This window comes from Megascapheus bottae, chromosome 19 (assembly GCF_031878675.1).
Source record: "Megascapheus bottae isolate mThoBot1 chromosome 19, mThoBot2.hap1, whole genome shotgun sequence".
Classification (NCBI taxonomy): Eukaryota; Metazoa; Chordata; class Mammalia; order Rodentia; family Geomyidae; genus Megascapheus; species Megascapheus bottae.
In genome coordinates this window covers 28,063,198-28,088,252 of record NC_143527.1, presented here as the reverse complement: position 1 = coordinate 28,088,252, position 25,055 = coordinate 28,063,198, and the positions used below count along the sequence as shown (strand labels likewise).

At 38.8% G+C, this 25,055-nt stretch overlaps 1 protein-coding gene across 9 annotated transcripts in view; it reads left to right on the top strand.

The window, feature by feature from the left end:
- The window catches only part of Dtna (dystrobrevin alpha), a 287,652-nt gene that overhangs the window by 100,291 nt on the left and 162,306 nt on the right, over positions 1–25,055 (top strand). For 8 of the 9 annotated variants that reach the window (XM_090353262.1, XM_090353257.1, XM_090353260.1 and 5 more), the window contains exon 2: positions 11,113–11,242. The exons of the other annotated variant lie outside the window; for it this stretch is intronic. The gene's annotated coding sequence lies outside the window, so the exon portion shown is untranslated. The remainder of the gene's footprint in view (positions 1–11,112; positions 11,243–25,055) is intronic. 9 annotated transcript variants of the gene reach the window in all.

Below are 25,055 nucleotides of genomic sequence, written 5' to 3'. Positions count from 1 at the left end.
AGCTAGTAGATGCTGCTCTTGTTAGAGAATAAGCTGCCATTCTGCTGGATGGATCATCTGTCCGCACGAAGCCCAGGATACACCTCAGCCAACAGAATGAACTGCTGGCCCTGCCTGTAGGTACAGTACAAGTTTTAACTTCTTCCTAGAAGTCACGTCTTATATTCTCTGCTTGAACTGATTCATCTGCTTCCTATTTATGTCAGGTTTGATACTACAATCTAATCTTCACTCAGTTAAAAAAAAGTCTTTGTAGTTTACACAAAACAGCCAGAGTCTGTTTTGCTGGGTTTAGTAATGATTTGCACAGGGATGAAACCTTTCTGTCCACAAAATGAGCATTTAGCTTCTGTTTTGGCCAGCTCTAACCACTAGAGGGCGATGGAGGCCCCTCTCTTTATTCCTGGTTCCCACCCATCCTGACCCTCATGCTAGAGATTAATCAAATACAGAGTTTAAACATTCTTGAAATGGGGAGGGAAAAGAAGTTGTGTCTTTGAAGCAATTCAAAATGTGGAAGCTTGTGAACTTGGACAATGTACTTAATTTGACTTACCCGGTTACAGGCAATGTTTATGAATTAGAAATTTTCATGTACAAATTTGGATTTTTCACCCTGAACATGAAAGTAAGAAGCAGTGGCCGGGCTGGATGCATGCCTCTGTGTGATGTAATCAGAGAGAGCTTCCCCTTAAAATAGCACGCACAGTCTTCATTCCAGAATGTGTTCCCGTTGTCATTGATTCCCCAACATGGAGAGCAAATACCATGTGTTGTTTATCATCTAGTTTATGTTTCTTTATTCCTGGGTTTGATTGTTGGTTTGCTTTTATGGTTGAGAAGTAGATTGCAGTGTTGGTATTCATGTGTGGTTCAAGAGAGGTTTTATGTGGGAGAGAGCAAATTTTTCATCGTTTCAAAGAAGATGAAAGAATCCATATTTCATGGAGGAAGTATAAAGACATCCATAAAGGTACATTATGCAGGCATAGTGTGTTTGGGTCTCGCCTCAGTTAGATCAGCTGATGTTCTGATGAGATTAGTGTTTTCTGCCACTCAATCCTTGCAAAATATCTTCTTGTGAGAGTACAACTCACCTATGTTCATGTGTGTGTGTCTCCCCCCCCACACACACACTCCTTTCCTCCTTTTACCCCTTTTTCTTTAGTTTTATTTCTTTATGCTCAGGTTTAGCACTCTTCAAGTGCTAAAATGTGGAGTACTGAAACTATGAAAAAAGGCCAACAACATGTCAGGAAAGATATTTTTCAAGTATGTGTTTGTTCAAGTACTGAAGCAAAGGGAATTTCATTGACTCCATGTCATCTATCTATGTGGTCTTAGGATAACTGCCTTAGTGTGCACAATGGAAGATCTTGGATTAGGAGATTTTAGGACCCATCAGAACATCTCTTATGTATCACCATTAGCTTTCACTACCATCACTCTCTCATTCTCTCTCATTACTGACTACACAAAAATTTGCAAAATTAACGTATGTGGCAAATAGCTATTTTTATACTCAGCACACTAAGGAAAAACAATTCTGAATGTAGCCTGTACATCAACTGAAAATGTCAAACTTAAATTTGGATTTAGGTGGGATAAACAAGTTCCAACAGCTGATATTCAGACTTATTCACATCATTGGCTTCTTGATCTCAAAAACAAAGTGCTAAAATAAATATTAGTGATCATGGCTAACATCTGTTGAATTTTCTGTATGCCAGGAACTGTGTGATACAATGTCTTTTGTGAGGAAAGACTTCGTAATTCTTATTTTAGAAGTGTGGGGATAGGAAAAAAATGAGTCTTGGGATGAATAATGATACTCGTGCAACATCACATTGAATTTAAGGCAACAGAGTTGCCTGGGACTTTAACATCAAAGCTTGTGGTAGCTCATTTAGTATATTCTTTTCAGTACATGACAGTGGTTCTCTACTCCCCCATCAGAGAGGATCTTTGATATCAAATCTATGCTAATAATATCCTAACCTATTATTTATCTTTTTCACCATGTGGACAAATTCAGATAGCACAGAAGTACTGGTGGGTAAAATTATTAAAACTTGATTACAAAAGGAGCAATGACACCCAGCTCTACTGGCAATCATTATATTCCTTCCTCCAGTGCACATATGATAAAAATGAAGCCAAAGGGGTATCAATGTGTGAAAAGTAATGCACCTTCTATCTGGCGAAAATATCTGTAAACCCTCTATACATTACAATAAAAAATGAAGCAATCAACTACAACCAAAACACTTTAGTTAATCTTGAAACCTTAATACATATAACTATGTATAAAGCACTTTGAAACATATTGAAATATAGGGATAATTACCAAATCTAATTGAATGCAGGCTGAATCAGCTGCTTCTGTCACAAAACAGGTTGGCTTCAAACACCACCTGGCTGTCAAGCAATGATTATTCAGAGATGGGAATTTGGCAAGGACTTTCTTGGAAATCAATGAAGTGAGCTTGATACTTCAAGGGAGGGAGGAGATCAACTGGCAAATTTCTGGCAATGATATAATTCAAACTTTCTGGTAGAACTTAGAATTTGGGGAAGTTTGCATCTGTCACAGTGAGCTTGGCAGCTTTCTAGTTCCTCAAACGCTTTTCTGATGAGACTAACAGTGACAGTAACAAGAATGATTTTTTTGTTATTAGTGACGAAATAAGTCAACATTTCAGATTATCTGCAGTTCCCAGTGCATCAGTATTTTGCAAGTGACAAATGTATGGTAATATCAAATCATACATAGATTAATAAAAATGTGTACAAGGTATGACACCCATGATGGGTTTGGACATAATGAATTATGCAAAGTTCAGTAATTTGTTTGCAACCCCAAAGTGTCACTTATTGTTAAGGAACAACCTTGGTTATAGTAGAGACAAATAGCTGTATTAATCTGAAAGTCTAGGAAATTTCTGTGACATTTTGAACTGTGGGTCTGGAGTCAATTCATACTTTTCAATTCAAATCATGCACTGAAATAAATGAATTACATCTAAACCTAGCTGCCTGCCATTGACCCAGACAGTAAGGCATATCTGAAGATGTAAAACTGTGCCAAAGGTTTTGTAAATTTTTGGTTTGGGAAATATTACTCTTTCATTTTTTATTTTGAAGATAACGTGTTTGTCCCTGTTATGTAAATGAATTTATTCATTTTTTAATTTGTAAGTTTAATTTCAGATAGATGTAACAAGCATAGAAAAGCTTCTTGGTGGTCTCCTGTGCCAAAAATAAAAATGTTCAGGATCTCTTATTTTTCCACACTGGGGATTGAACTCACCTGGAAGGCAAGTACTCTACCACTTGAGCCAGGGCATGTCATCTTCATTTTGTTCATCCTCTTTGAGGTATGGTTTCACTTTATCCCTGGGGATAATGTTTATTTACTTTAGCCTGGAAATTCACTTTATTCTGGAGGGGAAGAAGGAAGGAGAACATACCCAGTGCTCAGCCAGTCATTATATTCTCACTGTAGCTGCAAGTGCCACCATGCCCAGCCATTGATTAAGATCGACTCTTGCAGCATTTTGTGCCTGGTCTGGCTTTCGATTCTTCATCTCTCCTTCCTAACTGCTAAGATTACAGGTATGAGCTACCATACCAGGTATCACTTCTTTATGACCCGCAGCATAGCATGGAGATTTAGTGATATTAGATCAAATGATATGGCATATCATTTGTAAGAAAATTGCAAGTATTTATAAGTGGAATATATTTATATTGAATGTTTCCTTTTATTGAGAAAAATATCTACATATTTTCTGAGTCAAAAGAAAATGATAAGGCAGTCTCTGGTAAGCCCTCGGTGGTTGTTGAGTCAAGCAGAATATTCAGAACCACTAGTCAAGGTAGAAAAGCCCCACAGATGGGCAAGTCCAGAGCAGAATCCCCAAATTAGATATATTTATGATTTCCAGAAAAAAACATTTATTTGCTTAAGAAAACACCCATATAAATTTTGCATATAAATATATTTTTCCAGGAGAAATAAGTACACACGGCAATAACAAAATATAAATCTTTTTTTATGCCAGTGAAATTGAATCCAAAAATCTGCTATATTTGCATCTATGTTATTTTATGCAAATATCTTTATGGCTGGGACTTTATGCTTATTAGGAAAGAATAATGTTTAAGACCATGAGGGATTCTGTGAGCTCTGTACAAGATTAATTCAGGATAATTTTTGTCAAATATGCTACTTGGCAAAACAATATTATTGCTGTTTTTCCTCTCATCTTTTTTTAAAGCCACTAATATAGCTGGTGAAAGGCTTTTTTAAGGAGGTCACCATTTTTTTTTAAGTTTTGCTTTTTTTCTATAACCACTTTCTCATGAGTGTCTTTTTAGTCTTTCCTGTGTGCTTTTCCCTAATTGTTTTCATCTTTGATTTCATGATTAACTCAAGCACATTTATAAGAGATCACATTACATCATCAACCTCTTAGACATTATACAGTGGATTTCTCCAGTAAGTGAATGAAGATATACTCTGAGTAAAAATTGAAGGTCACATTTTAACTGGGATGAGTAGAATCTGTGATAGACCTGAATGATGTCATAGTTCTACTTTTAATTTTTTTGAGAAAATCTACCTACTGATTTCCATAGTGGTTGCACTAGTTTACATTTCTGCAAATGGTTCATAAAGCTTCCTTGTCCCCCATCTCCTAACCAGAATGTGTTGGGTGTATGTTACTGATGAGGGCAGTTCAGAATGGAGTGAGATGAAATCTGAATGTTGTTTTGATTTTCATGGCCTTATGAGACTTTCCTCACGCACCTGTAACACCTATGTTTACTGCAGCATTATTCACAGTAGCCAAACCATAGAAACTTCACAGAGGCCCTACAACTGATGCGTGGATCAAGATAAGGGTATTTTGTGCATATGTGTGTGTTACACAGTAAAGCCAGAATGAATGAAATCATGTCATTTGCAGAGAAATGAATAAATCTGAAAATTACTATATTAAGTAAAGCCAGCTAGATTTAGAAGGGTAAAACTCACATTGTTTTTCTGCTAGCTGTATATTGGATATAAAAGATAAATATATGTGTAAATTCAAAAAGAAACACACCACCCACACAGACACATACGTATATATGTACATGTACGTATTCAATTATGGTATATATGTGTGTGAAATACCATGGTAAGTTCTTTTGAGCACTTAAAATAAACAAGTATTGTCTTGAGAGGACAAAGGGGAAAGTGAGAGAGTACAAAGGGTGACACTACTCAAAATAGTTTCTGTATGCTGAGATTGGTTTGGCAAGGGGGAACAGGGATAAGGGAGAGTGACCAGGGAAGAGTCTCATGGAGTCATGTTATATGCATAACATGGCATGTAAAAATGACACCTCTTTGGATTACTTGATACTTGTAAAATAATGTACTGTATAAGCATATGTATACATTGTGCATATGCATGTATATGTAAACATATATAACCTCATAGATATATATATATATTCACATATGTGCAAAAGTGAGCGATTCCTCTGGGGTTATAATTAAAGGATGTCACTTTCATATTTCTAGCTTTCCTATGAAGGAACCGATTGTAATTCCAAAATGCTTACCTCTGTAAGTTTCCTGCTTTCTCGTGTTCTATTTTTAAATTAAATTTGCTTTTGTCATGCATGGTAGCACATAACCTAATTATTTTTACATTTCTTCTTTTAAGAAAATGAAAAATTCTATAGAAGCACTCCAGTGAGTTTCTTAGCAACTGAGATCCTCTGCTGAGGCTTCAACCCTCACTCACATCATGTCAGGGAAATTTCCTTTTAAAATGTACTTGTCGTCTGAGTAGGCCCCTGCCTTAGCCTTACAGTAAGATATAACAGAAGGAATAACATAGCAAGGTAGTTCTTGGGGGAGAAGGGGTGCAGAGGAATGCTGGGCAAAAAACAAAGCTTAAGGGGCCGGGAGTTTGGCCTAGTGGTAGAGTGCTTGCCTAGCATGCACGAAGACCTGGGTTCAATTCCTCGGCACCACATACATAGGAAAAAGCTGGAAGTGGCGCTGAGGCTTAAGTGGTAGAGCTCTAGCCTTGAGAAAGTCTAAGGACAGTGCTCAGTCCCTGAGCTCAAGCCCAGGACTGGCAAAAAAAGCAAAAAGAAAAAAAGAAACAAAGTCTTAAGCTGAGCACTGGTGGCTCACGCCTACGATCCTAACTATTCAGGAGACCGAGATCTGAGAATCACAGTTGGAATCTAGCCCAGGCAGGAAAGTCCATGAGACTTCCATGTCCAAAAACAAAACAAAACAAAAAGCTACTCATAAAGAGCTGGAAGTGGCATTGTGGTTCAAGCGGTAAGAGTGCTAGCCTTGAGCACAAAAAGGTTCAGGCCCTGAGTTCAAGCCCCACGAACAGCAAAAATAAAAAATAATAATAAAAAAGAAATAGAAATGAGGAATCCTTATACATCTGTGTTCCAGTCCTGGGGACTGAACTCAGGGCCTGACCATTGTCTCTGAGCATTTTTTGATCAAGTCTAGCACTCTACCACTTGAACCATAATTCCACTTCTGGCTCTTCTGGTGATTACGAGGGGATAAGAATCTGAATTTGGGGGCGGGGACGTAGCTCAGTGGCAAAACGCTTGCCTAGCAAGTGCAACATCCTGGGCTCAATCCCCAGTGCTAAAAAAGAAAAGACAAAAAATAAATCTCAATGTGGACTTCAAACTAGGATCCTCAGATCCTGTCTTAACCAGTAACAAGGCACAATGGCACAGGCCTGTCAGCTACAGCAGAAAGTTTATGTAGGATTATAACAACCACACCAGCCTGAGCAAAAAGTGAAACCCTACCTTGATATTAACCAGGGCAGCCGGGCACTGTGGCTCACTCCTGTCATTCTAGCTACTCAGGAGGCTGAGATCTGAGGGTGGCGGTTTAAAGCCAGCCTGGGCACTAAAGACCATGAGACTCTTACCTCCAATTAACCACTAGAAAATGGGAAATGGGGCTGTGGCTCAAGGGATAGGGCAGTAGCCTTGCGCTAAACAGCCAAGCCTCATGACCCACAAAAAAAGAAAGAGAGAGAGAGAGAGAGAGAGAGAGAGAGAGAGAGAGAGAGAGAGAGAGAGAGAGAGAGAGAGAGAGAGAGAGAGAGAGAGAGAAGGAAGGAAGGAAGGAAGGAAAGAAAGAAAGAAAGAAAGAAAGAAAGAAAGAAAGAAAGAAAGAAAGAAAGAGAGAGAGAAAGAAAGAAAGAAAATAACCAGAGAAAACATGCCTGGAGATGTGGCTCGAGGGACAGAGTGCCTGCCTCACAAGCAGGAAGTCTTGAGTTCACTACCAAAAATAAATGCATGAGTCAATCAAACATTTCTGGCTATATTATGTAGGAAAATATGGCAAGGTAAGCAACAGAGAATGAGGACAGAGTGAAGTTGTCAGTAGAAAGCTTGGGAAAGGCAGAAATACAAATAAGTGAGTATAACTCTGTCTCAGTTTTGTTTTACTTGGTCCCACCTAGTTGGATCTGGGAGTGGCCACTTAATCTAATCTTGCATAAAGAGTGAGCATTGCATGTTAAACCCTGTGTTACAAATGATTCTCAAGCTTCTGTGTGGGTTGATAGAGCCAGCATGAGGGTCACTGCTTTTTTTCATGTGACCATCCATCTGCTTTGAAAGAATTCTCACACTAAGCAAAACCCTGCTGCCTGCGACCTATGTACTTCCCCCCAACCTATAAATAAACCTATAAATGCTTCTTTCCTCCTGAAAGTCTGTGGTAAGATACCGACTCCTAACTCCAATCTGAGACCTAGTTACCTGGAAATTCCACATGGAACTAAGTGAGACAGTATGTTTTCTTTTTTTCTATTTTATAGCAATTGACCCTCTGTCACTAGATTTTAACTTGTAGTCACACTAGAAATTTTAAGCTAGCCAACCTAGAATTTCTGTTCGCTGACTTAGAATTTTTTTTAAAAAAAATTGAAGGAGAAAGGTATCATTTTCTATTCCCACCTAGTGTTTGTGAGAGGATGTTGCTGTGCAAATATCCAGGAGGCTACAATAAGAGAGGAGAGGGACAGGAGGGAGAGAGAGAGAGATGAAGATGGATGATCTTAATTCATGGGTGATTTGGGAGGCAGTCACCTTCAGAAGCAGGATTAGAAAGAATGATTTCTACTCAGCTCTGAATTTTCTAGGAGCACTGGGGAACTGAGGAGAACCGAAGCTATGAATAGGAGAGATGGAGCCTCTCCAGATTGAAACACCTGCTTTTAATCACTGTCCATGAGATACAGGCTGAAACCAGGCAGGCCACTTCTTAGTGGAAGGGGCAAAACTGAAGGTAGCTTCCCACTGAGATCTCACCCCAGGTGGCATGTTTATTAAAGTCATACATCTCTGTCAAGTGGACCACCTGGGAAACACTTAAACAGAACCTCTATCCAACTGCTGCCCAGTCTCATATCCATTGCAATGTAGGATAACCCTTGAGACATAGGCCACAAACAAACAAACATGCAGAGGGCTCAGTCAGAAATTGACTAGCAGAGGGAAAATAACCAGGCACAGAAGCCTAAGTGGTCATTCAGTCCATTGCAAGAGATTTCTTGAACAATTCTGTATCATCAGAGAGAACTAGACAGGTTTATCTATGTGTGTTTGCTTCATTTTATAGATGTATATATATATGCATATAGTTAAACATACACATATATGTGGCATGATATGAAATTATATTATGTTTATATCGTGTTTGCTCATGAGGACAGTATTTTTAATTTGTAACTTGTTCCCAAATGTGTAGATCTACTCTACTTCATCCCTATTTTTTAATTATACCTCGTACTTTAACATAATAAAAAATCAGATTGGGGATATGGTTCAAGTGTTAAAGCAACTGCCTAAATCTGTACTATACTTCCCCCACCAAAAAGCCTACAAAAGCCTACTAAAGCCTACTATGGTGGTTTGTGTCCCTAATCCAAACTATATAGGAAGTAGAGATTAAGAGGATTATGGTCTAAAGCCAGTCCAAGTAAAAAGTGAGTTTGATCATCATCACAAATCTGGACACGATGGTGTCCACCTCTTATCCCAGCTATGCAGAAGGTGTCACTAGGAGCTCATCCAGGTCGCCTGGGACGAAACTCTAAGATACTATCTTAGAAATAACCAAAGCAGCCAGTTGGTGGCTCACGTTTATAGCCCTAGTTACTCAGGAGGCTGAGATCTGAGGATCATGGTTTGAAGCCAGCCCAGACAGGAAAAATCATAAGACTCTTATCACCAATTAACCACCTAAAAGCTGAATGGAGCTGTGGCAAAAAAAAAATCTCAATGCTAGTGCCTAGGCCCTGAGTTCAAGCCCTATGAATGGCAGAACAAAAGAAAAGAAAAGAAAAGAAAAGAAAGAAAGAAAGAAAGAAAGAAAGAAAGAAAGAAAGAAAAGAGATAGAGGGGGGAAGGAGGGAGGGAGGGAGGGAAGGAGGGAGGGAGAGAAAGACAGACAGACAGAAAGAAAGAAAGGAAAGAAAGAAAGAAAGAAAGAAAGAAAGAAAGAAAGAAAGAAAGAAAGAAAAGCAAAATAAAAGCAAAATGGCTGAGGGGATACATAAACTGGTAAAGTGCCTGACTAGAAGGAGTAGAATCTTGAGTTCAAGTACCATCACCACCAAAAACAGAAAGAGAGAGACAGAGAGACAGACAGAGACAGAGAGAGAGAGAGACAGAGACAGAGAAAGAGACAGAGAGAGACAGACAGAGAGAGACAGAGAAGTATCTGAAACTACTAACTTGTATTAATAATATATTTAATGCTAAATTCATGTATCTATAAGCAAAGAGCTGGGCCCAAAACCTCAAGGAAAGACCACTGGGGCCCAGTGTATCAGAACTAGGAGTCTTTGTACAATGAACAGTTTCCTTCGTCTCCTGCTCATAAATCTCATGAGGTAATGAACATCTCTGAGAATTTTCATGAGAGTGAGTGAGGATTGTTTTCTTAAAATTTTCTCTGTATACCTAAAATCACAGGATGCCTAAAGTCAGGTATGAAATCTAACTCTGTCATTTTAGGCAGCCTGAGTTAAAGAAAACCACTGGAAGAGAAAAAAGTGAGGGTTGGTGAGGGGTGTGTGTGGGGGGGGGGTTACTGGAAATCTGGAGCAGAGCAGCCCTGCGTCGTCAAACTTCCTTCAAGCTTCTTCCTCCATTCCCTCCGTTTCTTGACCTTGAGGTAGTCCTGCTTACCCATTGCTCTCACCTTTTCATCTTCTCATAATGAGCATACACCCTGTGTGTTGTCAGAGAGAGAAAAGGGAGAAGGCAAGAACACTGATAGACAGAGGTGGCAGGAGAGTGCCTCCACCACTAGCAGTTGAAGGTCAAGTCTGGGGCGTTGTATAGGACTTCCCTCTTTCACTGCTCATGTAGAAGTTTCCCATTAAGAGAAGCTTCTGTGAAAACCACTCAGCCTAAAGGAACATGAACAGCCAAGTTTGTGAATTATTGACTACTTGTGTGGTTTCTGCACAGCATACTGAGTCATCTAGATTATGAAGTAACTTTAGGTTGCCTTTGACTAGTCGGTTCTTGTGGTATACCTACTTACACCTGTTCCAGCTGAACCCCACAGAGGACAGGTGAGTCTGAAAACTCGAGATTCGGTAGTCATTTCCTTGACCTCAGTCAAAATTAGACTACTGATAAATAATCTAGAAAATTGCTTACCTGGAAAACAGGAAAAAAATCTCATATTTTCCCATTTCTGAATTTTTTAATGGTCCAAAAACAAAAGAGTTGTGTTCGGATAGCTTGGTTCCAGACCCTCTGCTGGCTTCATCTTGAAGGCTCACTCCCTGCCTCTCAGTCAGACCATTCTTGTCTATAAAAAATGATAAGAAGCATAAATGTCTACTATTCTAAGTATTTCTCAAAGCAAAGTCAGAATCAAGGTTCTGAGTATGGCAAGCTATTAATCATGGAGGAACAATTTGTAAAATACCATTTGTTCTAGACCAGCTAATCCTAACTCTCTTTTACTATTGTAGTAATCAAGCAAGTATAAGTGCCTTAGCTTAGTACAAGAATGTTTTCTCATTTCAGATAAATAGGACTTACCAGTTCCTGGATGCAGCACGTGGGAAGTCTTCAAATGCCATAAACAACTGCCATTTCTAAGGAAAGAAAATAAATGGTTTTGAAGAGTTCATGCTGCCACTTCACTGAATTTTAGGTGAGTGTGTTTAAGACAAAGAATTTAAGATGAGCATTAAACTGGTTTTTCAAAAAGTGCTTTTTGCTTCTGCATGCAGAAGAAAGAGTGAACAATACCCACGTTTTTCACTGTTGTACTTTCAGTGAGGGGCTTCTATGTGCTTTGTTTATTTATTTCTATTACCAGAAATGATATGAGCTTGCATCCTCTACCTCACGGATGTTTCTGAAGTCTTGGCTTTAATAGGCCAGATGTCATAAGCTTCATTCTATTATAAAAGTTTCTTACTTCTAAAGTACAGGCAGCATATTTAATATCAGAGTAATAAGCCAATGAGACTGAATCATCTGATGGCACAAATGAAAGGATAATTGGTGATGATGGTGGTTGAATCATTGCTTTGTCTGTGTGAGAAGTGAGGAAGACAAGCCCTGTAGAATGACCAGTGGATTTTATGTTGACTAAATTAAAAGTAGGACATGGGTAAGGTCAGAAGCATTAAACTGCTAAACTTTTATGCAACTAAGAACACATGTACATATACCTGTGTGCATCTATACGCACACATTAAACATTGTTTTGCCTCGCTGTAAAAAAATAAGCAAATACGTTTTATATCATATCATACATGATTACTATTGCATGCTATAACAAGAGCCTGCATGATGGTGTTTTAATATTAGACTGAAATACACCATTATCATTTTCTTAGCAAAACAGAGAAAAATAGAAAAGTCATGTGATGGTCACATGGCAGAATGATGTGGCTTTCCACTTTTTGAAGCCACGTTTCAAAATTTGTTAAGTACTTTGAAGAAGGCTTTCTAGAACATGAGAAAATACTTTCAATTCTAAAACAAACAATGCAACTAACCACCTTCCCCACTGTCTAAATCTAATCCTAAAGGCAGACATTATCTTTATATTTTTTATGATATGAATGAAAACTGTTTAACTATTTTTGAGCTGTCATCATTTTAGAGCAGTCAAAATATAAGTCAAAGTGACATTATGAGAGTGTTTGCAAAAAATTTGATTGAATCTCAGTTTAAAATTAGCCATCAACTTTGAATAAATTATATAAGAGATTCAAATGCACATGGCAAAATGATTGCTTTTTTGACATCAAGATTTTCTTTACAGTTCTGAGTAACTTCATGATGAAGCTGGGTGATCCTGTTATCATCTTAAGGGCGTTTAAATTTTGTTTATTCAAAGAGAACACAAAGCTAAAATGAAATTTCACTTATTTTCAATATGTTTGTTGAATATAGTTTCCAGGAGATATACTTTGCATACTTCAAAAGCATCAGTAAATCAATATGACTGGTATAGAGAAAATGAAAATGAAAAGCTAATTTCCTGAGCTCTCTACCAGTTGAGCCAATCTGTGTTTTGTACCTTGAAGGCAATTCTTTGTTTTGCCACCACTATGCTTGACCTCTGTGGTCTGTTTCCCTGCCGCATCCCTTGCCTATAGCTAAGCTCAGTGACCAGAGCTCTAGTCGTATCTGGGTGGAAGAGTTTTGTCACTTCTTGATGCTGCTAATCTTCAGATCTATTCACTATTGTCAGTTTAGCTACTGATTTCTTTCAAAATTACTGGAAGAAAACTCAACAGAGATAACTTGCTTCTACCCCAGAAAACAAATGGTTCCCAGAATTAATTTAAATTTAAAGGCAAAGTTCAGTAGGATTTTTACTTACATAAAACTTTGTATATATGAAACTGTAGCCCCTCTATACATCACTTTTATAATAACAATAAAAATACTCATAGAATACCTTGTATTCGGAAACTAAGATAAAATACAGACACGAGCATACAAGCAAATGATTACTTCTGTCATAAAACATGATACTTCCATCACCATAAGAAAACTCTTGTAGTTGGTCCTCTCAAAGGAAACCAGGATTCTGGCTTTTCTCATCATTGCCTAGTTTTGCATATTCTTAGAACTTTTCATAAAATCATACAGTGTGTCTTGTAATTATGAATCATTCTTTTTTAAACTCAATAAACTTTATTTTTAGAGCAAGTTATGGTGCAGAGCAAAGCTGAGCAGATAGTACAGTCATTTGCTGCATCATCTCTACTTTACACATACACAGCATACACAATTCAATATCACCTCCCAGATTGGCACTCATGTCATAGCCAACCTACCTCAGCAAAACTATCATCCAAAGTTTATTTTATGAATTAGTGTATGTTCTATGGGGTTTTTACAAATATATAGTGGCTGTTAGCCACAATTACAGTATCCTAACCGAGTCATTTCACTGCGTTAAAATTCTTCCCCACCCACTAAAGCCCAGCAACCACTAATCCTGTGATCATCTCCTAGCTTTGCCTTCTGGAGATTCTAATGTGGTTGGGTGATCCCAATTATATCACAGTGCATTCCTTACTCAGATTGGCTCCTTTCACTTCATACATTAGGTTTGAGTTCTCCTCCTGCCTTTTTTCATGGTGTTTTCAGGTCACTTTCATTTCACTGCTGAATAACACTATTACCTGGATATATCTCATTTTAGTCCCCTACTAACTTACTAAAGAGCATTGGATTGTTTCTAAGCCTTGGAAATTACAAATAAGACTGATACAAACGTCTCTGTGCAGGTTGTTTTTGTGTAACAAAACTGATTAATTTGGGTACATATCAATCACCATGGGAATGGGTCTACATAAGATTTATAAGAAGCTGTCAAACTTTCTTCTTGAGAGATGTACCATTTTGTTTTTTCACCAGGGTTCCACATCCTTGCAAGCATTTGATGTTGTCAGTGTTTTGGATTTTAGTCATTCTAATAAGTAGTTGTACCTTTTTTAATTAAAAAATTTATTAACATTTTTTACATCATATTTCAAATGACATGTTTAACAAACGAGTGTTCAAGAAGGGAATCTCTATATACAATCACTGGCACTTAGTTTTTAGAACTTAATCAAAATTAGGCTAAGGGTTTGTATATCATAGATACATATTAATTTATGTAATAAAACATTATGTCTATAGAGTCATAGGTTTGTATGTCTATGTAGTTGTGTTTATATTTCCAATTCCATATCCATAGCATTGGGTATGCAAATATTGAGTCCTCGCTCTTGTACTTTTTGGATCTAATAGCCAGATATTAAGGATTCCATGTGCCTTTTGTTCCTTAGGTCTTGACTTGTCTCACTCAACATGATTCGCTCTAGATTCATCTACTTCCCTGCAAATGCCCTTATTTTATCTGGCCTGTTGGCTATGTAGAACATTTTCTGTATCCATTCATCTGCAGTAGGGCATCTGGATTGTTTCCATTGCCTGGCTATTGTGAATAGTGCAGAAATGAACATAGCTGAGCAGGTGTCATCATATCTTGCTTGATAGCAAGCAGAAGGTTACTCCCACATCTCCCCCTTTTTCTTTATTTGTGGACACTCATAACGGAATGTAGGATGGGGGCCTAAATGGTGTGCAAAGACATTGGCTAGACTCAACCAACTTAGCTAAAGAAAACATGGGTCCTGCTGCTGTGGAAATGGACTTGGTGGGCCGAAGAGGACTAGGGTTAGGGATTGGGGCAAATGGGAATCACAGCCCCCATATCCTCCCCAGCATGCTTTGAGGGAAGATAATTGTTCATAATTGTTCATATCACGGTCCCCTGCTTGGAAGTCAAGTGTATTACTCTGGGCCTCCACAGTTCCTGTTTCTTCTGGTTCCCATGCTGGGGTAGACATAGGATGAGGTAGCTTTGAGGAGAGTCCATCGCATCCTTATCTGACAGAGCAGTCCAGGGCGGTTTTTCTGGATGGGTCAGTGTCCTGGGCCGTACTGAAGAGGTCATGAAGGTGGAGGCAGGACTCAGGTCAGCTGGCTGTAGCTGGTGGTGGTGTTGCTGAGAGGCCATTTTGTGGTGGCAGGAACTTGTAGATTGCCTATTCCTGAAACTTGAGAGTTAACAGTTATGCAAAGAAGGTGGATCATATGCTGTCCAAGAGGGCAGAAGGGTTAGGGGCATAGCCCAGAGATGGCCTTATTTTACATCACAAACCATAGCCATGCCCTCTGATTGGGCGCTGGCGCCATCTTGTGCGGTTCCAAGACCAGGAGGTGCATGGGTTTCCATTTGTGGCGTGCTCTACGTCTCCTCCTTATTTATTTCATCAATAGGTGCTTGCCTTACTTGAGAGGGTGCCTGTCTTAGGTTGTCCTCCTCTGGGGATCTTACCTGTCACTGACTACCACCCTAGCTCTTCAGGCAATTCATCTGTAGGGTTGGAAGACCCAAATGGAGATTTTAAGTAGGGGAGATGGCGGACATCCACAAAGGAAACCCTTCTATTCTCTGGTCTGCATGTATACATCCTGGCATGGGCTGGGGCCAACTTCATAGCATTCCCAGTCCGTGTCTTGTTATAAAGGCACACATGAGGTAAACCCTTGCCCCACTGTTCCTTCCATCAGACAAGGGGCAGGGGGTTGGGCAAGGTAGCATGGTGCCCCAATGCTTATAAACAGGGGAAAATCCTTTAGAATCGAAATTTTAAAAGTTCAATGTAAATAAAGTATCAACAAGCTTATCTTGAGGCCTAATGCCTTAGGTACCTGTATCTCCCCATTTTTATTTGTTTTTGAGGGGTCCAATGGCCAAGAGTAAGCTAGCTAAAGTCCCAGGAGTGGAATCTGGGCGAAGATCCATCTTCTGTAACTTCTTCAAGCTGACTTAGGGGTGTTGTCTCTGTACTTGGCCAGGGACCCTAAAAGCTTAGCCTACTTTACAGATTGATAGGCACATAGCCTCAGGTTCACAGGTTTCTTTCCTGAATTTGTGGCTGTTGTCAATCCAAAATCTGCTCAGTTAGGGCTTAGAGCAAAATTAGGATTGTAAACTACCCATAATTTTGACAACCTTAAGTTTTAACTACCCACTATTATACTTACAAGTTCCTGCCCAGTAACACAGGCATTAGTACAGCATGCTTACAAATGATTCTCTAAGCATAATCTCACCTGGAACTTGGTAAGGGCCAAATTTACATCTGAATAAGGACCTGCTGTTCATTTCTGTGGGCCCACTGGAAACTGTTACAAACAGACTTACAAGGGCAAATTGAAATAGCAATCAAACAATCATTTTGTTAGCCCTTTTTACTCTTTTTAAAACCCTTTTTCCCAATTTAATACATTTTAAGGGGCAAGTTTAAGAAATACTAATCACATTACTCACTTTACCTTCAGATTTCCAGTGTCAGTCTGCAAGGGAGAGGCAGGATGAGGCCCTGTCCTTTCAGAAAAACAGATAGGCAAGGTTTTTCAAACTGATAAATTCACATTTAAATTTCTGATACTTATCTCCAAATTTAAACTCAAGGAAATAAATTCCAAGTTCCCTGATGCCTTTTTGCTAAACAGAATACAATGTTTACAATATAAACAACTCTATGCATTACAATAGTAGATTTTAAAGTAGTTCCTCTTTAAAATAATATAAATCCTTTGAGGCATTTGACTTTGCTTGGAGTTTAGGCTTAGATTTAACCAACTACCCATTTTTTGTATGTTAGTTTCAAGTATAAACTTGTATACTTGTACACAAGTATAATCTCGAACATGTTCACTCACACATATTCACACATTCACACTCAAACATCTAAAAGCGTGTACATTTTCTGAAGTTTTCAAAAGATTACAAGGATCCATATTTAGGACTGGTACTAATTTTAAGGACAAAACCGGACAAGGAAAAACATGTAACATGGACAAGACAGAGAAGCAGAGACTTTTAAGTAACCCCCAAACACTTGATGGCATGCCTGGCCTTGAACTATCAGAGTGACGGAAAAGACCATGAGGCCCTAGACTCAGGGGGCACGTCCCCAATGGAGATCTCCGTTCCCTGGTAGCTGACCGGCGAAGGCCATTCTCAAGCAAGAGGGAAAACAAAACAATAAGAAAATTTGGCTGGGTAGATACCTTTAGACATGTCTTGCCAGTGGGACTCAAACCCACATGTGCTCTTAGACGTGCCCTGTTATTGACAAGAACCCTAAAAGGGGTCAAGGTGTCCCTTGACCATAAGGGGGTTGCCCAACTTCTACTTACCTCTGGAGGCCTTTGCTTTTAACCTGGGTGTCTTTTCCAAAAAGGGTTGCATTAGGAGGGTTGGTAAGGGAAGACCACTGCTTATAGAAAAAAGGCAATCCTTTATTTCAGTAGCATACAAATTATTAGGAATTGATGAAAGATTTGGGAGCCGTGGTTGGGTGGCCCGCATGGGCATATTTACTGCAGGGAGATTCTGCTAGGCCCCGTCAGAGTTTCTAGGAGCCAGGAACTTCCTGCTTTTCCTAGATCAGCCAGGGCAGATTGCTGTCTGACTGAGGGTAAAGGACACCTGGGGAATAACCACGGGAGAGGATTACTGAGGGAAGGGCTCCCCACCCCAGGGGATTCCTGAGGAGGCCAAGGGACATGACCCGCCAGGATGTGGGGGAGGTCTGCTTTCATTTTTGAGCCTGAGATCAATCAGAGATGGATAAATTTGCTGGCCTGCACTGTTATCTACAGGGGCGACAGAGCATTCTTCCAGGGGGACCCTGGTCTCGGCGACCAGTGCTACAGCCAGGGTGGCTGAAAGCTGGGGACAACTCAGAATGGCGGCCCGATGGGGATGTTCCACGTGCACTCATCCTGTATCCTGCCCACAGACAGAGAGACAGAACAGTTTCATAAAAATAAAGGTGCCTGTTCTCCAAGATTCCTTTCCACATAATTGCTTGAAGAGGTCCACTTACCTGCTAGTCGTGCCCCACATCTGGGAACCAGATGTTGTTGTCCTTCTTGGACGTTCGTGAGTAATACAGAGTCGGGAGATCAGACTCTCAGTGCAGATCTAACTTTATTCCACAAAATGTGCTCGCTAAATACAGATCAAGCAGTTGCAGCCATGTCATCAACAAGGATGACCGTCAGCCAATGGTGTCCTGAGACACGCCCCACTTGCTCCAAGCAGGTGGGGCCAGGCACCCTCTGGCTCCTGACTGCTTGCGTCATTGAGTGTGTACATGCTAAAGGGCAGATAGCAAGCAGCAGGGTTCCCCCACATGTTTGGAGACCTGAAACCTTCAATACTGTGAGTATTTCCCCTTTTAAGGTCGGGGAAGTTCTCTGCTAGGATTTTGGTGAATAATGGTCACATTCCTTTGTCTTGGAACTCGGTCCCCTCATCAATCCCTATTAGACAAAGATTAGATTTCTTAGCTGCATCTGCCAGGTCCTGGAGTTCTCTTTGGTGAATTTTGACTGATTTCTCCAGACTAATGATTCTCTGTTCCAGCTCTTGTGTTCTATCTTCTGTTCCTGATGTCCTATTGTCCATCTCAGTCAATCTGTTGCTTAATGCATCCATTTTTGCTCTAATTGTGGACATTGAGCTGCTCATATCTGCTGAGATGGTATTAATCTTTGCTTCTGTTTCTCTTTTGAATTCGAGGAGCTCCTTGGTAATTTCCTGCTTATGTTCCTGGAATTGTTTTTGTAACTCTGCTTTAATTTGTTTAGTCATGTCCACAATCATCTCCTTGTTTAGAGTCGTATTTCGTGTCTTTTCAGGTGTCATTTCTTGGGATGATGACATTTCTCTCGTCCCCTCGCTCTTGTTTCCTTTTGGGCTTTGTGTGGAACTTTGATTATTTATATATGTCGTAATTCGTGGTTGTGCTTTCTGAGGCATTGATGACTGTTGTTGTAGGTTTGCTCTGTGGTCGGTAGGTGGTGGTCTTTACTTGGTTTGGGACTCGTGGTTCTGGGAATCTGTGTATACTTGTGGTTCTCGGCGAAATTGGTTCTGCCACTGACTATGTCAAAGTTCGTAGCTTTTATAGGTTCGACCTGTTCCCAGAGGATGTGTGTGGCCGCACAGCTAGCTCTCAGCCCAACCAGTGGCCCCACAGTGGGCCATAGGATGGAGATGTGCACTTCAGTCTCAGCTAGCAGATGGCTAGTTTTATTGCCCTGTTCCCAGGGGGGGTCCAGCTGAGGCCCTGGGGTTTGGGATTTTCTGGTAGCTCTCAGTTAAACCTGTCTGAGTGGTTTCTGCCTCGTTCCCAGGAGCGGGGCCCAGTGGAGGATGTGGGCTCCGAGGGTGGAGGCATGAAGTCCATGAGACTCCAACTAACCATTAGAAAACTGGAAGTGGGTCTGTGACTCAAGTGGTATGGTGGTAGCCTTTAGCTGAAGAGCTCAGGGACAATGCCCAGGCCCAGAGTGCAAGCCTCATGACCAGAAAAAAAATTGTCCTGAGGCATGGCTTAAGTGGTAGAGTGCCAGCTGAGCAAGTGTCAGGCTCTGAGATCAAACCCCACGGGAAAAAAAATATATGTATTGTAAGTTGTAAAACATTGTAGCATCATTCTGTTGCTACTAAAATCAGGGCCACCTTTCCCCTTTGGAATGTCAAATTATTAAGAAAGATTTTAATTTGTAAATATTATCAAAATAAGATTTTTAATTTTTTAATATTTTCATTTCTTTAATGTTAGAATACAAGAACTTCTTAGGTCTCTAGCCTCATTCTGTCATTCACTCTTTAAATGTAGATTTCTTAGTTTATTTAATTATATATCTTTTCAATTACAGTTGAGCGATCTAATCTGATGGTTGCTGCTTGAAGATTCCTTATGATCTGAACCTTTCACATTTTCTAGAATAAATACAAAATATATTGGAAACCAAAGTGGTCAGGATGCCACTTTCTATGTTTCTTGATAAGTAAACAGCTTGCCCTGTCTTAACAATCTAACTTACTCTTAGCAGGTTCTCTTGGTATTAAAGTAGTTTTTCATTAATCATTTTGGTATTTCACTTAGTTATCCTAAATGTAAGTGCCTCGCTATTTTAATTTCCTTCTCATTTATCTATGTGGCCATTTCTCTTTTCAATTTTTTCTCAGGCTTATCACAGCTGCTCATCTGTCCATTTTAATGTACTGTGGTTATACTGGGACATGGTGTCTCTTCTACCAGCAATTTTCATTTATTCAAGCAATGTTAATGCTGGCCCCTAAATGTCTAATTTAGAATCCTTTCAGACAATGCCATCATTATCAGAATCAAAGCCCTTGAACCCCTCCATAACCCTGAAGCTAACAGACACAAGAATGACTAGCTTTATGAGTTGGTTTTAAAAAGTTGGTAAGGAACTGATGCTTCCAAAACAAGCCTTCTTAATTTAATACAGAACTGAAAATTCTAAACACTAATATTTGTTTCTAGTTTATGTAAATAAAAGTTTAGAAAGCTATATGTTTTCTTAAAAACACTCTGTGGAGAGAAAAATACATGGATGAATAATATATACAACCTAAGCCGAAAGTCTAATGAAATAGCAGAGTCCTTTGTGACAGGGGTGCAAGCAGCATTCTAGGTTAGATTGTTTCTGCACAAACATGGAAGGAGGATACTGAAATGTTCTCACTGGCTTCCTGATGGTGTCTGGAGTGAGGAAGAACACCTATTATCGACAAGAGCTCAGGTTTAATAGATTTTCATGTTACCATGGTGGCAGGGTGGGGGATAGGGTGTGAAGAAGGATCCAAAGAGTAGAAGTGTTGGTTCTTATGATAGGAACAATGGTAGAGTTTAAATCACTATTACCCAAAAAGTTCAGGGAAGGACTTTAACCACAATGTAGTCTGTAACATTATGGCTGGACCTCAGAGCATGGTGTGAAGAAACAAATAGTTTGCAGACAGAAATCATCCCTTATCTCTTTCCGTAATCTGGGATGCTTAATACAGTGTTTACCACACTGCAGTTACTTTCAAAGTAAATGATGGAGGAATGGGTGCAAAGAAGCCAAGCGATACCAGTTAATGCCTACTTATTCTTATTTATGCCAGACATCGTATAGTATATACATACACACATTTCCTCTGACATAGGAACTATTATTATATTTTCCTTAAACTCAAGGTAACTGAGACCTAGCAAGGGAAAATAAATTGTCCCAGTGAGTTAAAGTAAACATCCAAATCCAGTCTGGCTTCAGATCCTGAGCAGTTTAGTGAGTGCTTCTACTTTTTCTTATGTGATATAATCTCCAAATGATCTGAAAAAGACAGAAGCACATTTTTATGATTAGAAAAGTTTTGTCATTCCAACACGTACATGCATTCATAATCTTGCCCATGTCTTGAGCCACCTTAGTTTGGATAAAGCTTCCTCTTGATGTCCTTTCTTCCCTTTTCTTTTACAACATAGCTGCCCAATTCCACTTGCTAATTTACATTCAGATCTCATCATCCCTGGTCTTCAGTGTTTCACTCTTAAGGTAACATTTAAAAGTCTTATTGCTCCTCTTATGCCATGTTTTTAAGAAGGTAAAATTTTAAGCAGCAAGTTACTCATTCTCTCTGATCTTCAGGTTTTTCCACCTAAACTGATAATGTCTGCTTCCTCTTAAAACAGCAACGTGCAGCTATTGATAGAAAATAGGTACATAAAAAAGCAGTAGAGCATGTGATCTAATTACACTTACTTGCTTCCCACTCAAAGCAGCATTGGCTGCTCTAGCGACAGCACCAGAGTGATATGTTGGGTTCTTTAGCTTGTCATAACGCAAGCACATGGTACTCTAGGGACCTTCTCTCTGCCTTTGCTCCTCTTCAGTTCATCATTGTTAGCAAGGAAATAAAAGAACCATTTGTGAGACACAGTGGCTATGCCTTTTCTTTTACACAAGCTAGTTCTTCTTAATTTGCACCTGTTGCCAGACGCTTCTCAGATGCACAATCCTCTTTAAGTGCTCTTCCTCCACAGGTCTGTTTCAGTGACTGACAAAATGCTAGTCATCTTTGCTGTGGACATTTCACTGAAGTCATTCACAAACTCTCCTGGGTCAACTGTTACCCTTTGTACCTATGAATTCCTGTGGCCTTTCAGGCCATTCCTGAGAGATCGTCTCTTAGGACAGACAATAGAAAGCAAAGCAACTTCACTGAAACATTCATGGCATCATGTTGTAATTTCTCATGTTGTCTGTCTTCCTTGCAAATATTTTCATCAAGAACAAGTGCCAGGTGTTTTCTCACCTTTGAAACCTGAGAACCAGAGTAGTGTTTCTTTGTACTTGGAATGAAGTTTGAAGTCATATTCAGAGACAGTCTTGGGTGTTTTCATTGTGGTTTGGATTATAAGCCCTTAGCTAGCCATTATAAGCAATAAAAAAAGTCTCTTTGGGAAGGGAACCTTGTAGAGAGGGCTATGCCATTTGTGCTAAGCAATGAGGCAGATTTCCCATGAACATTATCTTTTTAATCTTGTGATAATCATTCAAATTAGCTATGTTTATATCTGTTATCCAGGTAGTGATGGCTAGGTTTAAGGAATTTACTTATGAATTACTTCTATTAAATAGTCAAACAGGAGTATTTTGTCCTTACATTACACAAATTGCTACTGGAAAAGAAAAACTTTTCCAATATGTGTTAGATATTTCCTGAAAAGTAAGCTATTTATAAGCCCACAGATCTTTCCTCATTGGCAAATTGGTTTCTGTATAGGTTGACACTAGCGGTTACTTTTTTTTCTATTTGACAGTGTTTTGTTTCTTTTAAGTATAGCACCTTATGATTTTGAGACTTGTTTATGGAAATATCCTTATAGATAAGAATGAACATAAGTTTACCAGTATCTTTAGTGTTCAACTAACAGAATTTTAGGACTAAATTGTATCTAGAATCACCACTACAGCTGGGTCTTTGCAAAGCATGAATTTGTCTCACTTTCTGTTTTACTCTCCCCCAAAATATTTATAAAGTAAAAATGTATTACCAATTTTGGAAGGGTTGAAAATGAAAAATAAAAAATAATCCCCCTAGATGCAGTACACCATTAACATATATATATAATATTTCAGAACACATATACTCTTAAGAAATATTAATGGTATCACTGCATCTAGGGGGTTATTTTTTATTTTTCATTTTCAACACACATCACATATCTCCCTTTGTTCCCCTGAGCTATGCAAGTTGGAAACCAAAGTTGAATATGATAAAAATATTTCAAATAATATCTTGAACTCGTCCCATTGTGTTTATTTAATTTTATTTTATTGTCAAGGTGATGGACAGACGGGCTAGTGGATACATTTCTTTTTTTTTTTTTTTTGCCAGTCCCGGGCGTGAGCTCAGGGCCTGAGCACTGTCCTTGGACTTTCTCAAGGCTAGGGCTCTACCACTTGAGCCTTAGCACCACTTCCGGCTTTTTCTATATATGTGGTACCAAGGAATCGAACCCGGGTCTTCGTGCATGCTAGGCAAGCACTTTAACCACTAGGCCAAATTCCCAGTCCCGTGGATACATTTCTTGAGTACATTGTTACCCCTTTAAAGCTGTAGAAGTTAAACCAGAGAAGGTATTTCATTATTGAGCCCAGTTCTTGTGGTTGTTTTACTTGAGGAAACTGAAACCCAGCATGGTTTAGTACTGCCCCAGTAGCTACCCCAAAGCCATATTTGGTATCTATCTGAGTCTTGCATTTCACTCACTTCCTCTCAGCCATTTATCAATATCCAGTTAGCTAATCCATATTGTTTATTTAGTTATGAACTTGAACTAAGATGTTTCAATTCCAGTAGTCAGGTAATGAGTACAATGTATCTTGATGAGAATCACCCCTTAAATAGTTCTCCCTCATTTTACCCATCCCATCCATACTTTCAGGTGATGTGGTTGAATTTTACATAATGAACACTGAAAATAATGACTGCATTTACACATTCATCCTCCCTCCATTTTTGCCACCCAATCCCCTCACTGCCCTCTTCCCTCACAGATTATGTTTCAGTTTGCTGATATTCATTTTGGTATGGAGCTCATTTGAATATATTTATATTCTTAATTTTGTTTTATTCTTGGGAGTTTGAAGATCTAGGAAGAAAAGTTTGAGGAACTCGGAGTGTTTTGGGTTTATGTATAATTCATAGCAGACTATTCCTCGGTGTTACTGAAAATTAAGTAAATGTGAGTTTTTATAAGAGTTAGACCCAAAAATCTACATTTTACTTACGTTATATGTGTATGTGTGTTTGTTTGTAAAGCCCCAGCATTGTAAATTTCCCAGTAATATAAATTCTAAAATAATGCAGGTAATAGTATGATGTGATGTCTAAATTACCAAGTAAAGTGATTGCAACTCACTTTTTTTTCCAATTGATTAAGAAGTAATTTTATTCTATTTAGTAAACAAAAAGTCAACTCAGAGTAAAAATACAGAAACAAAAACAAAAATAAAATCTAAGCAGATTAACTACAGTAAACTAAAATTGACCTGATCTCTGATTATTGTGCCACAATACACAGCAGAAGACATTAACACATATATCTTTGAGAGGAAATTGTATCACCTTTTTTAAATTTTTTAAAAGAATTTATTAACGTTGATTTTTACATCATATTTTAAAATGACAAGTTTAACATACAAGTGTTCAAGGAGGGAATCTCTATTTACAATCACTAGGACTTAATATTTAGAACTTAATCACAATTAGGCTAAGGATAAACGTAAAAGCATGTGATCTGTAAGCATTTTATATATTGCACTGGAAAAATGTGTCTGTGTTTTGGCCTATTACTAATATAAATAACTTGCTTCATACCTTTATCCTGTTCACTTAAATATTCCAGATGTGAAAAAATATTTTTTCTAAATGTGAAAGGTATATCTAACTTCTGTTTTTTTTAACTTCTGTGTTTTTTAGTAGAATAAATACATAGTGTCTTAGAAAACACGAGAATTCTATTCACCTTCCCAGGCTAACTTAATTTAAGATA